This window comes from Hyla sarda, chromosome 4 (genome assembly GCF_029499605.1).
Source record: "Hyla sarda isolate aHylSar1 chromosome 4, aHylSar1.hap1, whole genome shotgun sequence".
Classification (NCBI taxonomy): Eukaryota; Metazoa; Chordata; class Amphibia; order Anura; family Hylidae; genus Hyla; species Hyla sarda.
The window spans coordinates 86,362,481-86,377,154 of record NC_079192.1 but is presented as its reverse complement, the minus strand read 5'-3'; positions in this window follow the sequence as shown (position 1 = coordinate 86,377,154).

The following is a 14,674-nucleotide window of genomic DNA, read 5'->3' as shown; positions in this document are numbered from 1 at the left end:
CTTATACCTTGCACGGTGAGGATTCAAAGGTTTACAGCCTTTTTGCAAAATGGCTGCATTATAGTGTCCATTCATACTATATCTACAAGACATACAGTTTGGGCACTGTCATTCAAAAATATATATATATATTGATATGTCATAGCGACATGTCAAAAGTTTTGATAGGTCAGGGTCTGAGTGTTCAGACCCAACTGATCAGTAAAACAAGCCAGGAGACTTAAAGGGGTACTCCTAGATATCCCTAGACACACTATCCAGCAGCGGGACCCCCGCAATCTCGGCTGCGGCACCCCAGACATCCGGTGCACGGAGCAAACTTCGCTCCATGCCAGATGACTGACGATGTGGGGTGGAGACTCGCGATTTCACAGTCACGCTCCACTCATGACATCATGGCCATGCCCCCTCAATGCAAGTCTATGAGAGGGAACGTGACAGCCGCCACGCCCCCTCTCATAGACTTGCTTTGAGGGGGTGTGGCCGTTACATCATGAGCCTCCAAAGCTGCACCCGATGCTCTAAACAAACGCCGGGTACAGCAGGGAGATCATGGGGGTCCCCAGCGGTGGGACCCCCATGATCAGACATCTTATCCCCTATCATTTGCATAGGGGATAAGATGTCTAGAGGCAGAGTACCCCTTTAACGCATTCTCTCCTGAACTCTTAGACCCTGACTGATCAAAACCTTTGACATGTCCCAGGACATGTCAAACATTTTTTTTATAATGACAGGCACTTATTGAAGGGAGTCTGTCAGTACATATTAAAGGGAGTCTGATTTACACTGCCTGAACCACTAGCAGCATGAAGTCCTGACAGGTTTTACTCTGTTTTACTCTGAAATACTCTGGGATTCATGCTGTCTGTAGTTCGGGAACCATAAATCTACTGATAGACTTCCTTTAACCCATTAATGACTCAGCTCATTTTGGCCTTAAGGACCCAGCCAAATTAAATTTTTGCCCTTTTGTTTTTTCCTCCTCCCCTTCTAGAAATCATAACACTTTCAATATTGCACCTACAGACACATATAAGCTTCCTTTTTGCATCATCAATCTTACTTTTAATGACATCACTTATTTTATAACATAATCTGCGGCGAAACAAAAAACTTATTTGTGTGGTGATTTCTTTTTTATTCCATTTTGTAACTTTTGGGGGCTTCCAATCACGTTGTTTTATTTTTAAAAAAAAAAGGGAATTGGGGGGTGATTCAAACTTTTATTAAGGGAGGGGTTTTTCACATTTATTTACTTTTTTTTTTTACTTTTTTTTAGTCTTCATTGGGGGCTATGCCATAGCATAGCATTGATCAGTGTTATCGGTGCTCTTCTGCTCCAGCCTGCCATGGACAGCGAGGAGGCAGGTAAGGGCCCTCCCATCATCCTCTCAGCTGAAGAAGACATCACAGTTTCACCGCAATGGTCCTCATCCGCTCAGCTGAGCTAACTGCCTTGTTAACCCAGCATTTTAGACGGATCAATCAACTTTGATCTCAGCATCTAAAGGGTTAATGCCAGGAATTGGCCATGCCCGGAATTAACCCTGGGTCTTTGCTGCTGATAGCACCGGGTTTGAAGCACCGGCTTTAAACACCGGTAACGGGACCAGGGTGCAAGTACGTACCTATACACCCTGCGTCCTGAACGGGTTAAGGTGAGACAAATGTAGATCAGGTTTTGTAGCTGTAATACAGTCACTAAAATGTGAAAACAAATTGGAAGATTTATCAAAACTTGTGCAGGAAAAGTTGACCAGATGCCCAATGCAACCAGTCAAATAACAGCTTAGACTGTTTACTAGTGCTCTATAATGTCTTTTATGTTGCTGCTGTTTGTTATGATGTGTATGGAGACACAGAAGTTTAGATTTCCCTCTCCTGTATATGCTATGTGTATGGGAGAAATTATAGATGTTAAGCTTCACTCACCATCTCAGGGTAGATTGAAAAAAATAAATAAATAAATAAACATACAGAAAAGAGATCTGATGAAAAGTGCAATTCACAAGCTATACAATAGCAATGAGGTAGATTTATCAAAACCATTTATCTTCATCTTATTAATGGAGTTGCTAACTACTTTAGTTTTTTGCATTGTAAGTATGGCAGTGGCAACTCCGCTTAGTCTTGTACACCTCCCCATCCACATGGGGTTTTAATTGGATAACTGGATCCTAGATGCTCCCAGGATGTAGGCCTTAAGCCCGGGAAAGAAGAGTTAATTAAAGGTTATGGTCCCATATGAAATGAGGCCACTTCCATGTGGTGGAGAGGAACACGTTTTGATCAAGAGTATGCTAAGGGCCTCAAATTTAAATTCATAGTTAAAGAAGAAGTATTGTGCACAAAAACGTATCCCTTATCCAGAAAAACACTGGGACCTCCCACAATCTTCTTCATGAGACTCCATCTCTACTCGGGAATGAATAGTGTCAACTGCCGGACAAAGCGGCGGCTGACACACTCCCTCCATGTATCTCTGTGGGAGAGCTGGAGATAGCCGAATGCTGTATCTCTGGCTTTCTTATAGAGAAGCATGGAAAGGGGGCGGGGGATGTCGGCCTTCGCTTCATGCTGAGATCAACATGCCCCATTCCTGTTTAGAGCCAGGGTCCCGTGCAGGAGATCATGGGGGTCCCAGCAGTTGGACCCCCTGTGATCTAAAACTTACCCTTTACCCTTTGGATAGGGGATACGTTTTTTTGTGCACGATACTTTAATTTAGCAGTATTGCAATTCAGAATATTCCTATCTACAGTGCTCATGTGCCGTAACGTTTGCAGAAGACTGTTCCTCTTGTAGATTTGCCCTTGCAACTAGTTGAGTATATAATGTCATAGACACAAGTATTAGTAGTTGTTAAGTGGAATATGGTAATATTGGACATATAGATAATAGATACCTATATCAGCTGTTTATATAGCTATAGTCATGTATGTATTGATTTATTATTGAGTCTGTTTTGTAGAATGGCTCTTTACACATAGGCTGAAAATGTCTTTATCCATAACCACACATGTATACAATAACTGTTCCTCCAAAAACGTTGTACCTCCCTCCCTCCCTCACCTGCATTCAATTCGATTGAACAAATTAGACTGTCAGCTCTTTCGAACAAGGTGTTCACATCACAAGAGCTAAGAGATGCATAAAACTAGTGTTAAGTACATAAAACATCATAAGAAGGCAGAAAGACACACAGTGATTACATTATGGTTGCTTTTTTGGACGGCACATAACTTGCGAATAATGAATGAACCATTGGCTGAACAGCTGTTTTGTCCATTTCTTGTAAACTTGGCGCACACTGGATCTTGTCTCCGACACCGCTAATGTTCTTACATCACATGGATTCTGGCTTTTCTCAGCTGGACACAAACCTCTTCAATCTTTCACAAGAGAGTTTTTTTTTTCTTCAGTTGGGAACTGCATCTCCTTTAGCCTGAAGACATCTGTTTTATAACTATGAACACAGAATACAAGCATTTTGCATAATCAATCACACATTAAGAATTAACTAACATAGTGATGAATTGTTCCTTTTTTTTCCAGCGTCCCAGGAAAGTGAGGCTGTCACTTAAATGGATATTTATTACAGTTCTGAAAAATTGCTTTGGAAACAGAGAATGTCGTTATTGTACTTAATGACACACAGTGAAGGATGCAATGAAGACACATATGTATTTAATATATTGGTCAGAGAGGCTTCCTTTCATATATGCCAGAGAGTGGCATATTGGGATTGAATTATTCAAGATGTTGCTTGTAAACAAGGCTTCACTCCAGTGGGACAAAATGAAAAAGGCCTTAACCTACAGCTGCCCATAGCAATTCCTTCTGAAAAGCATAGTGCAATGTAAACAATGGAGGTCTGTACTAACAGGATTAGTAACGTCTGGCTCATATATATATGATCCAGTATATATAGACAGCACCCATCCATGTCTTAGCCCCTCAAGGACACAGCTCTTTTGGGCATTAAATAGACTTTAAAATATGATTGCCTATCCTTATGGTAGACCATTAATACACGATCAACAGAGTTACCCCTGTTGTTTAAAGGGGAGGAAGTCTCTTCAATGTTTACAAGTGCTTGTTATTGCAATCGGGTGTATCAGTCAACGCTAGAATGGCACGGATATTGCCTTCTCCATAGACAGCAATGTCTGCAAAGCTGAAATCCACCAGAACATTGAACAAGTTGAATGTTCTGGCAGAATTTTTTGAGCGGATATTCCAGGCGGAATGTTTGCCTTGAATATTCCTCCATATGTGTCCTGTGCAGCAGAATCCCATTGCCAGTAATGGGATTCTGCTACACGGGAATCTCCGAGCAGATTTTCGAAAGGGAGTTCTGCTCGGAAATTCCGTAGTGTGAACCCATTCTTAGTGGTGGCAGTGCAAGTTACTATAGGTATTTACAGTGCAGTTACATCCAGTGACTCACAGGTGACATCTTCAGTCATTCTCCTTTCTTTTTTTCTCCATCCAGCTCAGAACACCATGGAGACTTCTCCTGGCCAAGACACATCTCTGCAGGTTCCTTTCTCTAGCACAATCCCCACCTTTGTGCAAAATCTCTATGTGTATTGCTTTACACAGTAATAGTGCCCACTGTATTCCCCATATAGTAAGTAGGCCCCTATGTGCCCCCATATAGTAGTTAGGCCCCTCTGTGCCACTATAGAGTAGCTAGGCATCCCACACTGCCCCCATATAGGAGTTAGGCTTTCCGGACTGCCCCTATTTAGTAGTTAAGCCCCTTCTGTCCTCTTATATATTAGTTAGGATTTCACACTGCCACCATATACTTTTAAGCTCTATACTATTCCCGTAAAGTATTAGGCCCCTATAAAGTATTAGACCCCTACATAATAGTAAGTTCCATACTGCCCCCTTATAGTAGTAAATCCTTAATATTGCCCCATATAGTATGAAGCCCCAAAACTGCTCCTATATAGCAGAATACCGCCATCCCCTATGTATCATTAGGCCCATTGCCCATAGAGTAATTGGCCCCCTACGACTGCGATCATGCCCCTGGTAGTAACTAGTTTAACTGGCATTAATGTGTGTAACATCTGTGCTCTGGGCAGACACACTGGCCGTGAGCACTCTCTTGTCATGTCCCTGCTGCCGGTGGGGCTGGGATTTGCATCGCTGGGCGTGCCCGCATCGATTCCCAGCCTGTCACTCACCTCCCTGTTCTCGCAGCCCTGGCGTGCCGGAGCTCTTACATTTAAAGGGCCAGCATTCTGTCTTTAAGTATCAGCTCCTCCCTTTGCTCCCTCCCGGATCTTTGTTGCCTTGTGCCCTAGTGAAAGCATACTGTGTTCCTGATATCCTTTTTCCGCTACCTGTCCCTGCACCTGTGCAATCTGCTGACCTACTGCTTCCTTGACCTCCTCTTGCCAGTTTCCTTTTGTGCCACGCCACATCCCAGCAACCTGTGTGGACGATTTGTAGCAGTGGTAGCAACCTGGGTGCTGCCTGCCGCATCAAGACCATCCCGCTTTGCGGCGGGCTCTGGTGAAAACCAGCAGCACCTTAGACTCTGCTCCCTGGCACAATTCACGTCATCATCCACACAGGCCCAGAGGATCCATCACCTGCCATGACCCTTACAATGTGAACAGCATGACACTAGGCCTACTTGCAGTGCTGATATCAGAAATGTTGGGGCCCCTACACAGTTTGAAGTCTGGGCCCCCTACCCCACCCTGTGGCACATGCTGGATTTTTATCATAGTATCGGGTATAAAATAATACCTCCACTCGGGGGGACCACATTTTACTTCTACAGTGACTAAATAATACTATCATACTTTAAGGAAATAAAAAGCATCCTACACAGACCAGTATCTACAATAACGCCACACCATGACAACTATCATTACCACTGACTAATACTGCCAGTGCCGGTCTGGCCATCGGGCACACCGGGCGTTTGCCCAGTGGCCCAGGTGGTCCTCCTGCCCATGTCCCGGTTTGGCCGCTCGCCCTGTCGACCGGCTGTGCGAGAGCCTGGAGCAGAAGGCAGAGACTAAAGCCGTTATGTGCCTTGTATTGACGCTCACGTCTAGTGTTGCTTGCAAATATTCGTAATGCAAATTTTATTCTCAAATTTTTTTTTTCACAGTACACATCACAGTGATCATCCCTCTCTGCTTCCAGCTTGTGTGGTGTAAAGAAGGCTCTAATACTACTGTGTGAGACTGGCGTATGAATTTTCGCATTTGCGAAAATTCACCTATGCGAAAATTATCATATGCAAATTTTCGCTTATGATAATTTTCTTATATGGTTATTTTCACATATGCTAATTTTTGCATATGTGAATTTTCGCTTATGCTAATTTTCGCATATGCAAATTTCCGTATATGCGTATTTTCGCATATGCAAATTTATGCGAAAATAAACGCGAATATTATGAATATGCAAATTTAGAAAATATATGACGAATATTCGTCCATATATTCGCGAAATATCGCAAATTCGAATATGGCCTATGCCACTCAACACTACTCACGTCACATCTGTAACGCCGAGCGCTCCGGGTCCAGCTGCTTCCCCGGAGCTCTCGCTGCGTTCTCCCTCTAACAGCGCTCCGGTCACTGCTCCTGTCCGAGAGCGCTGTACCCCTGCTCACGGATCGCATCCCATGTCACTCACTGTCCTCCTGCTGCTGCTTCTTCCCGGCGCGCGCGGCCCCACTCCTTAGGGCGCACGCGTGCCAACTTGCTGAAATTTAAAGGGCCAGTGCACCATTAATTGGTGCCTGGTCCAATCAGTCCAAAACGTATAAAAACCCACTTCTTCTTCCTGTCCTTGCCGGATCTTGTTGCCCTAGTGCCCAGAGAAAATGTTTTGTGTGTTTCCCTAGCCTGTGTATCCAGACCCTTTGCCGTTGCCACTGACTACGAACCTTGCCTCCTGCCTTGACCTCTTGCTACATCCGACCTTGCCTTCGCCTTGTCCTTGTGTACCACGCCTATCTCAGCTGTCAGTGAGGTTGAGTCGCTATCAGGGGATACGACCTGGGAGATACCGCCGCAGCAAGTCCACCCCGTCTTGCGGCGGGCTCTGGTGAAAACCAGTAACTTCTTAGAACGGGTCCCCTGGTACGGCCCACGTCATCGCCTCACTGACTCAGAGGATCCACTACCCGTATCCTACCCGCATACTAGTCCGGTTCCTGACAACATCAAGATCCCAGAATTTAAGGGCCGCTGTCACTACATCCTGACGCCGCCCCTTGGTATTCTGAGAGCGTGATATGAACGAACGAGCATCATTACTCGGTGGCCGGCCACCGCGCGTAGCTTTGCAGGCCCTTATCTGGGGGAAGGTGCTGCCCTTAATCCCTGGCAACTGCGGAGGTACCAGCTGGGGGGGTCTAATCTGGAGGCATACTGGGGGTGGTTAGTCTGGGAGTACTACCTGTTTACTGGGGGGGTCTAATGTGGGGGTACTACCTGCTGGGGGTCTAATCTGGAGATACTACCTGCCTACTGGGGGGGCTCTAATCTGGGGGTACTACCTGCCTACTGGAGGGGGTTAATCTGGGGGTACTACCTGCCTACTGGGGGGAGGGGATTAATCTTGGGGTAATACCCATCTACTGGGGGGTGTAATCTGTGGGTACTACCTGTATACTGGAGGGGTCTAATCTGGGGGTACTTCCTGCCTACTGGGGGGTCTAATCTGGGGGTACTATCTGCCTACTGGGGGGGTCATATCTTGGGGTACTACCTGCCTACTGAGGGGAGGGGGTTAATCTGCGGGTACTACCTGTCTACTGAGGGGGTCTAATCTGGGGGTACCACCTGCCTACTGGGGGGTCTAACCTGGGGGTACTACCTGCCTACTGGGGGGGGGGTTAATCTGAGGGTACTACCTGCCTACTGGGGGGAGGGGGTTAATATGGGGGTACTACCTGTCTATTATGAGGGGAGCTAATCTGGGTTTACTACCATCCTACTGGAGGGGGTCTAATCTGGGGGTTCTACCTGCCTACTGGGAGGGGGTTAATCTGGGGGTACTACCTGCCTACTGGGGGTGTTAATCTGGGGGTACTACCTGCCTACTGGGGGTTTATCTGGGAGTACTACCTGTCTACCGGGGGGTCTAATTGGGCTACTACATGTCTACTGGGGGGGTCTAATCTGGGGGTACTGTCTACTGGGGGGGTTAATCTGGGGGTACTACCTGCCTACTGGGGGTGTTAACATGGGGGAAGAATGTGACATGGGGGAGAATGTGACATGGGGGAGAATGTGACATGGTGGGGAGCATGTGGCATGAAATGGGGGACATGTTACAATGGGGGAGAATGTGACATGAAATGGGGGACATGTGACATGGAGGGAGAATGTGACATGGAGGTCCATAATCGCAATCGCACAGTTTCCCCATATCGTGCAGCCCTACTAGCTAGGTACCTGGTTACCTAACTACCTACATCAGTGTTTCCCAGCCAGGGTGCAAAACTATGACTGTAGTTTTGCAACAGCTAGGGGCACCATGGTTGGGGAACGGTGACCTACCTACATATCAGGCAATCTGCCCTTTTACTGAGGGGTACACCAAGGGGGCCCTTATTACAGGCCTATAGATGAGGAGATTGTATAGCGTTAAGGAAAGCACTGGAAAAATGCAGAGCCTAAGACGTTTGTCCTGGAGATGAAGAGATTTAAGGTTTTGGCTGGAAGAACACATCATGGCAGGCTGAGTCGGACGGGGAAGAAAAGGAAAGAGGACGCTGCTGTTTAGAAAATATGTGACCTGTGAGTTCCTTCATGTAGCTGTAATAACTTATATGGTATATATCCTGTGTACAGCCAATATATACCTTTATATGTTCCTATATATAATCACTTATATGGAATATATCTTGAGTACAGCTGGTATATACCAATTATAGGATCCTGTATATAATCACTTACAGTAAGGCAAAAAAGTATTTAGTCAGCCACCAATTGTGCAAGTTCTCCCACTTAAAAAGATGATAGAGGCCTGTAATTTTCATCATAGGTATACTCAACTATGAGAGACATAATGAGAAAAAAAAATCCATAAAATCACATTGTCTGATTTTTAAAGAATTTATTTGCAAATTATGGTGGAAAATAAGTATTTGGTCACCTACAAACAAGCAAAATCTGGCTCTCACAGACCTGTAACTTCTTCTTTAAGAGTCTCCTCTGTCCTCCACTCGTTATCTGTATTAATGGCACCTGTTTGAACTTGTCATCAGTATAAAAGACACCTGACCACAACCTCAAACAGTCACACTCCAAGCTTCATTATGGCCAAGACCAAAGAGCTGCCGAAGGACACCAGAAACAAAATTGTAGACCTGCATCAGGCTGGGAAGACTGAATATGCAATAGGCAAGCGGCTTGGTATGAAGAACTGTGGGAGCAATTATTAGAAAATGGAAGACATACAAGACAACTGATAATCTCCCTCAATGTGGGGTTGCACACAAGATCTCACCCCATGGTGTCAAAATGATCACAAGAAAGGTGAGCAAAAATCCAAGAACCACACGGGGGGACCTAGTAAATGACCTGCAGAGAGCTGGGACCATGGGGGTGAAGAATGGTGGTGGAAACATCATGCTTTGGGGCTGTTTTTCAGCAAGGGACCAGAACGACTGATCCGTGTAAAGGAAAGAATAAATGGGGCCATGTATCGTGAGATGTTGAGTGAAAACCTCCTTCCATCAGCAAGGGCATTGAAGATGAAACATGGCTGGGTATTTCAGCATGACAATGATCCCAAACTGACTGCCCAGGCTACGAAGGATTGGCCTCGTAAGCAACATTTCAAGGTCATGGAGTGGCCTAGCCAGTCTCCAGATCTCAAACCCATAGAAAAGTTTTGGAGGGAGTTGAAAGTCTGTGTTGCCCAACGACAGCCCCAAAACATCACTGCTCTAGAGGAGATCTGCATGGAGGAATGGGCCAAAATACCAGCAACAGTGTGTAAAAACCTTGTGAAGACTTACAGGAAACCCTTGACCTCTGTCATTGCCAACAAAGGGTATATAACAAAATATTGAGATGAAATTTTGTTATTGACCAAATACTTATTTTCCACCAAAATTTGCAATCAAATTCTTTAAAAATCAGACAATGTGATTTTATGGATTTTTTTTTCTCATTATGTCTCTCATAGTTGAGGTATACATATGATGAAAATTACAGGCCTATCATCTTTTTAAGTGGGAGAACCTGCACAATTGGTGGCTGACTAAATTACATACCTATGTTATTTGGTACCTGTATGATTTATTTAGAGGTACATGTGTTCATCATGGGAAATTGTCCTACCTATGTAAATGTGTGTACATGTGTGTGTGTGTATATTTGTGTGTGTGTGTGTGTGTGTGTGTGTACATATATTATTTTTTCCCCATTACATACCCAATTATGATTGACATTTGGTCCCTCCTCTTTTTAGGCTGCTTAGGCTAAAATGCCTGGGCCTATTTTCGGTCCCAGTCCGGCCCTGAATACTGCTATATTGTAATTGAATTAAAAAAACACCATACAAAGACCAATATCCCCTCATACAGTGACCATATAGAAATAGATACCAGCTATACACAGGTGCTGCAGACCATTTAAGTGATTACAGCTCCATATTTATGGGGGCGCCTTTTCTGATTGTTCCCTTTTTTCTTTGTTCTCCATTTGTCCTGGGCCATCATGAAGAATTCTCCTGACCACAACTGGTCTGCACCGAATCTGCCAGACAAACATTTTAGACTCCTCACTGCAGCACAAGCCTTATCTCTTTACAAACTCCCTATATGCATTACACTGCCCCATATAGTAATAGTCCCCTCCCATTGCCCCCATATAGTAATTGGCCCCGACATTTCCCCTATAGGGTAGCAGGACTAAAACATTGCCCCTATAGTATAATATGCCCCTCATATTGCACCCATAGATTATGCCCCTCACATTGCCCACATAGTATAGTATGCCCCTAACATTGCCCCCATAGTATATTATGCCCCTAACATTGCCCCCATAGTATATTATGCACCTAACATTGCCCCCATAGTATATTATGCACCTAACATTGCCCTCATTGTATATTATGCACCTCACATTGCCCCCATAGTATATTGTGCCCCTACCATTGCCCCCATAGTATATTATGCCCCTCACATTACCCCCATAGTATATTATGCCCTTCACATTGCCCCCATAGTAAATTATTCCCCTCATATTTCCCCCATAGTATATTATTTTCATTATATTGCCCAAATAGTACATAATTCCCCTCATTCTGCTCCCATAGTACAATATTCCCCTCATATCACCCCCATAGCACACTATTCCCCTCATATTGCCGCCATAGTACATTATTACCCTCATATTGCCCCCATAGTATATTATTTCTCTCATATTGCCCCAATAGTATATTAATACTCTTATATTGCCCCCATAGTATATTATTAGGCCTCAGTCCTTGGCCCCACACAGAAGGCCCCAGCTGTCTGCCCCTGCCATATAACAGTTCTGCCCTATGCCCCTGGCCCCCACCCTATATATAATTTCTTTAAAGACACTTTTTAACATGACAGTAACCTCTGCTCCCTCCAGGTCATTGTTTCTCCTTGGAGCAGGCTCTTCTTTTGGGGAATCGCACTCCTCTTCTGCAGTCAGGACATCACTACTTCCTGCTGTGCCCCGGATCCGCTACAGCGCTGCTGAGGCCAGGTGACATCAGGGCCAGCATCAGCATGCATAGGGCAGCCATTGCTGCTTTAAAGTGACAGTGTCCACCCACCCCAGAGGTATGGTCACTCATGTTGTGTGACTGACTGACTGACCCAGTGGTCAGCAAGTAACGTATATACTCGAGTATAAGCCGAATTTTTCAGCACAATTTTCCGTGCTGAAAACACCCCCCTCGGCTTGTACTAGAGTGAACTCTCCGCCCTCAGTGGTCTTAAACCTGCGGACCTCCAGATCTTTCAAAACTACAACTCCCAGCAAGCCCGGACAGCCATCGGCTGTACGGGCATGCTGGGAGTTGTAGTTTTGAAACAACTGCAGGTCCGCAGGTTGAAGACCACTGCCCGGGCCTTCGTCATCATCCAGCCCCCCCTCCCCCCTTAAGTTTTGTACTCACCTATGCTCGGCGGGACGTTCGGGTGAGCTGGTCCGGGCCATCTGTGCTGCAGGACCGTCCGGTGGGGAGGTATAGTCGTTCCGGGCTGTTTATCTTCACCGGGTGGGCCTCTTCTCCGCGCTTCGCGCCCGGCCCCGAAATAATGACGTTGCCTTGACGACGACGCACAGGGACGTTGCTCATTAACGTCCCTGTGCGTCGTCGTCAAGGCAACGTCAACGTCAAGGCAACCTGCGGACCTCCAGATGTTTCAAAACTACAACTCCCAGCATGCCCGGACAGCCGATGGCTGTCCGGGCATGCTGGGAGTTGTAGTTTTGAAACATCTGGAGGTCCACAGGTTGAAGACCACTGTTAAATCAGACATTGACAAGCGGTGATGATGAAGGGGGTGGTGTGGGATGATGACAGGGTAATGATGAAGGGGGATGATGACAGGGTAATGATGAAGGGGGGATGATGAAGGGGGGATGACGACAGGGTAATGATGAAGGTGGGATGATGACAGGGTAATGATGAAGGGGGATGATGAAGGGGGGATGATGACAGGGTAATGATGAAGGGGGGATGATGACAGGTGATGATGATGAAGGGGGGATGATGACAGGGTGATGATGATGAGGGTGTTAATGACAGGGGTCTGGATGATGACAGGGGGGATGATGTATTTCCCACCCTAGGCTTATAGTCGAGTCAATAACTTTTCCTGGGTTTTTGGGGTGAAATTAGGGGCCTCGGCTTATATTCGGGCCGGCTTATACTCGAGTATATACGGTAAGTGACAATCACTCATTAACTAACATCTTACAAGAAAAAAAAAAAAAAGGAGTCGGGGCCTCCTTGGGGTCCGGGCCCCTTACTGGGGTATCATTCTACCCTCCTGATGGCGGCCCTGCCTACTTGTACTCTATCTAGATCATTTGTCCCATAACACCTGGTCAGACACTATCTTTGAAGGGGTACTCCGGTGGAATGTTTTTTTTTTTTTTTTTTTTTTTTATCAACTGGTGCCAGAAAGTTAAACAGATTTGTAAATGACTTCTATTAAAAAATCTTTATCCTTCCAGTACTTTTTAGCAGCTGTATGCTACAGAGGAAATTATTTTCTTTTTTAATTTCTTCTTTGTCTTATCCACAGTGCACTCTGCTGAGACCTGATGCCCGTATCGGGAACTGTCCGGAGCAGGAGAAAATCCCCATTGAAAACCTATGCTGCTCTGGACAGTTCCTGACAGTGTCAGCAGAGAGCACTGTGGACAAGACAAAAAAAAAGTCAAAAAGAAAAGAATTTGCTCTGTAGCATACGGCTGCTAAAAAGTACTGGAAGGGTAAAGATTTTTTAATAGAAGTAATTTACAAATCTGTTTAACTTTCTGGCACCAGTTGATTAAAAAAAAAAAAAAAAAAAGCTTTCCACCGGAGTACCCCGTTCCATCTCCAGTATTGACCTTAGAGTCCTTGCTGTGAACTGTAAAAACATAACATTACAATACAATATATTACAAAGCTAGGCTCATATATTTGGACTGCAGTGGTTAATACAGAGGAGGTGGAAAACAGTAAAGTTAAATAAGAATGGTAGATAAAGCACTTTCACATTTTTCTTCATTTGTTGGCTACATAGAAAAGGTTGAGAAGCACAAGCAAAAGTGTTGACAGGTTCATTCTGCTTATTTCCTACTTGACCAGTGTTTTCTCCACGGAGAAAAACAATCAAGAATAATGGGAGTCTTACTTCTGGATGAGATTACCTGATGACAGCTCCTCTCGCATCAGATGTTCACTTCCCGGTGAGATTCAGAGTTTTGGAGTAAATTATATGCATTTGCAGAAAGTGAAACCTGGTATGTAGGAATACAAGACTTCATCATACTTTAAACAATGTGTGATCTCATCTTCTGTCACACTCATGCTACCTTTCAAAACACATCCCTAGGGGATTTCTAAATCGCTCTCAAGAATACTGCTTCCTGGTATAAAATGGGTGCCATTTAAAGTATGCCATTTCACATACTGTTTCCACTAAGTTTCCACTAAGTTTTTATCTTTTACATGAAGTTTCTCGACAGGCAACGTTCTGCTGTAAGGCTTTAGGTATCTGGGTGGAGATGTCATATAATGTATAAACAGTAAACACATTGAACGGGTTCATCTTCAGGCTGATAATAAAAACAGAATGATTTCTTATGAACATAAGGTTGCATGAGATTAAAAAAAACATGGCTGCTTTTGTGGTACTCTTTGTCCATAGGCTTATGACGGGGTCAAGCAGTCAGACAAACTGATTTTCCAAAAATGGGTCATTGGGTCTAACAACCTTACCAATGGGTGGCTCCAACCCAAGGCTTAAGATTCCCATAAACTATAATCAAAAGTTGGCCAAACCAATGACTCTAAAGTGTATGGGGCCTCCTGACGAACAGATGATAGGGAAGGAGAGAAGATTCAGGCTTGTTTAATTTTTGCCGCTCGAACCTTTGGTTCTCAGAGATATAAATACCACCTGGTCTGTCTC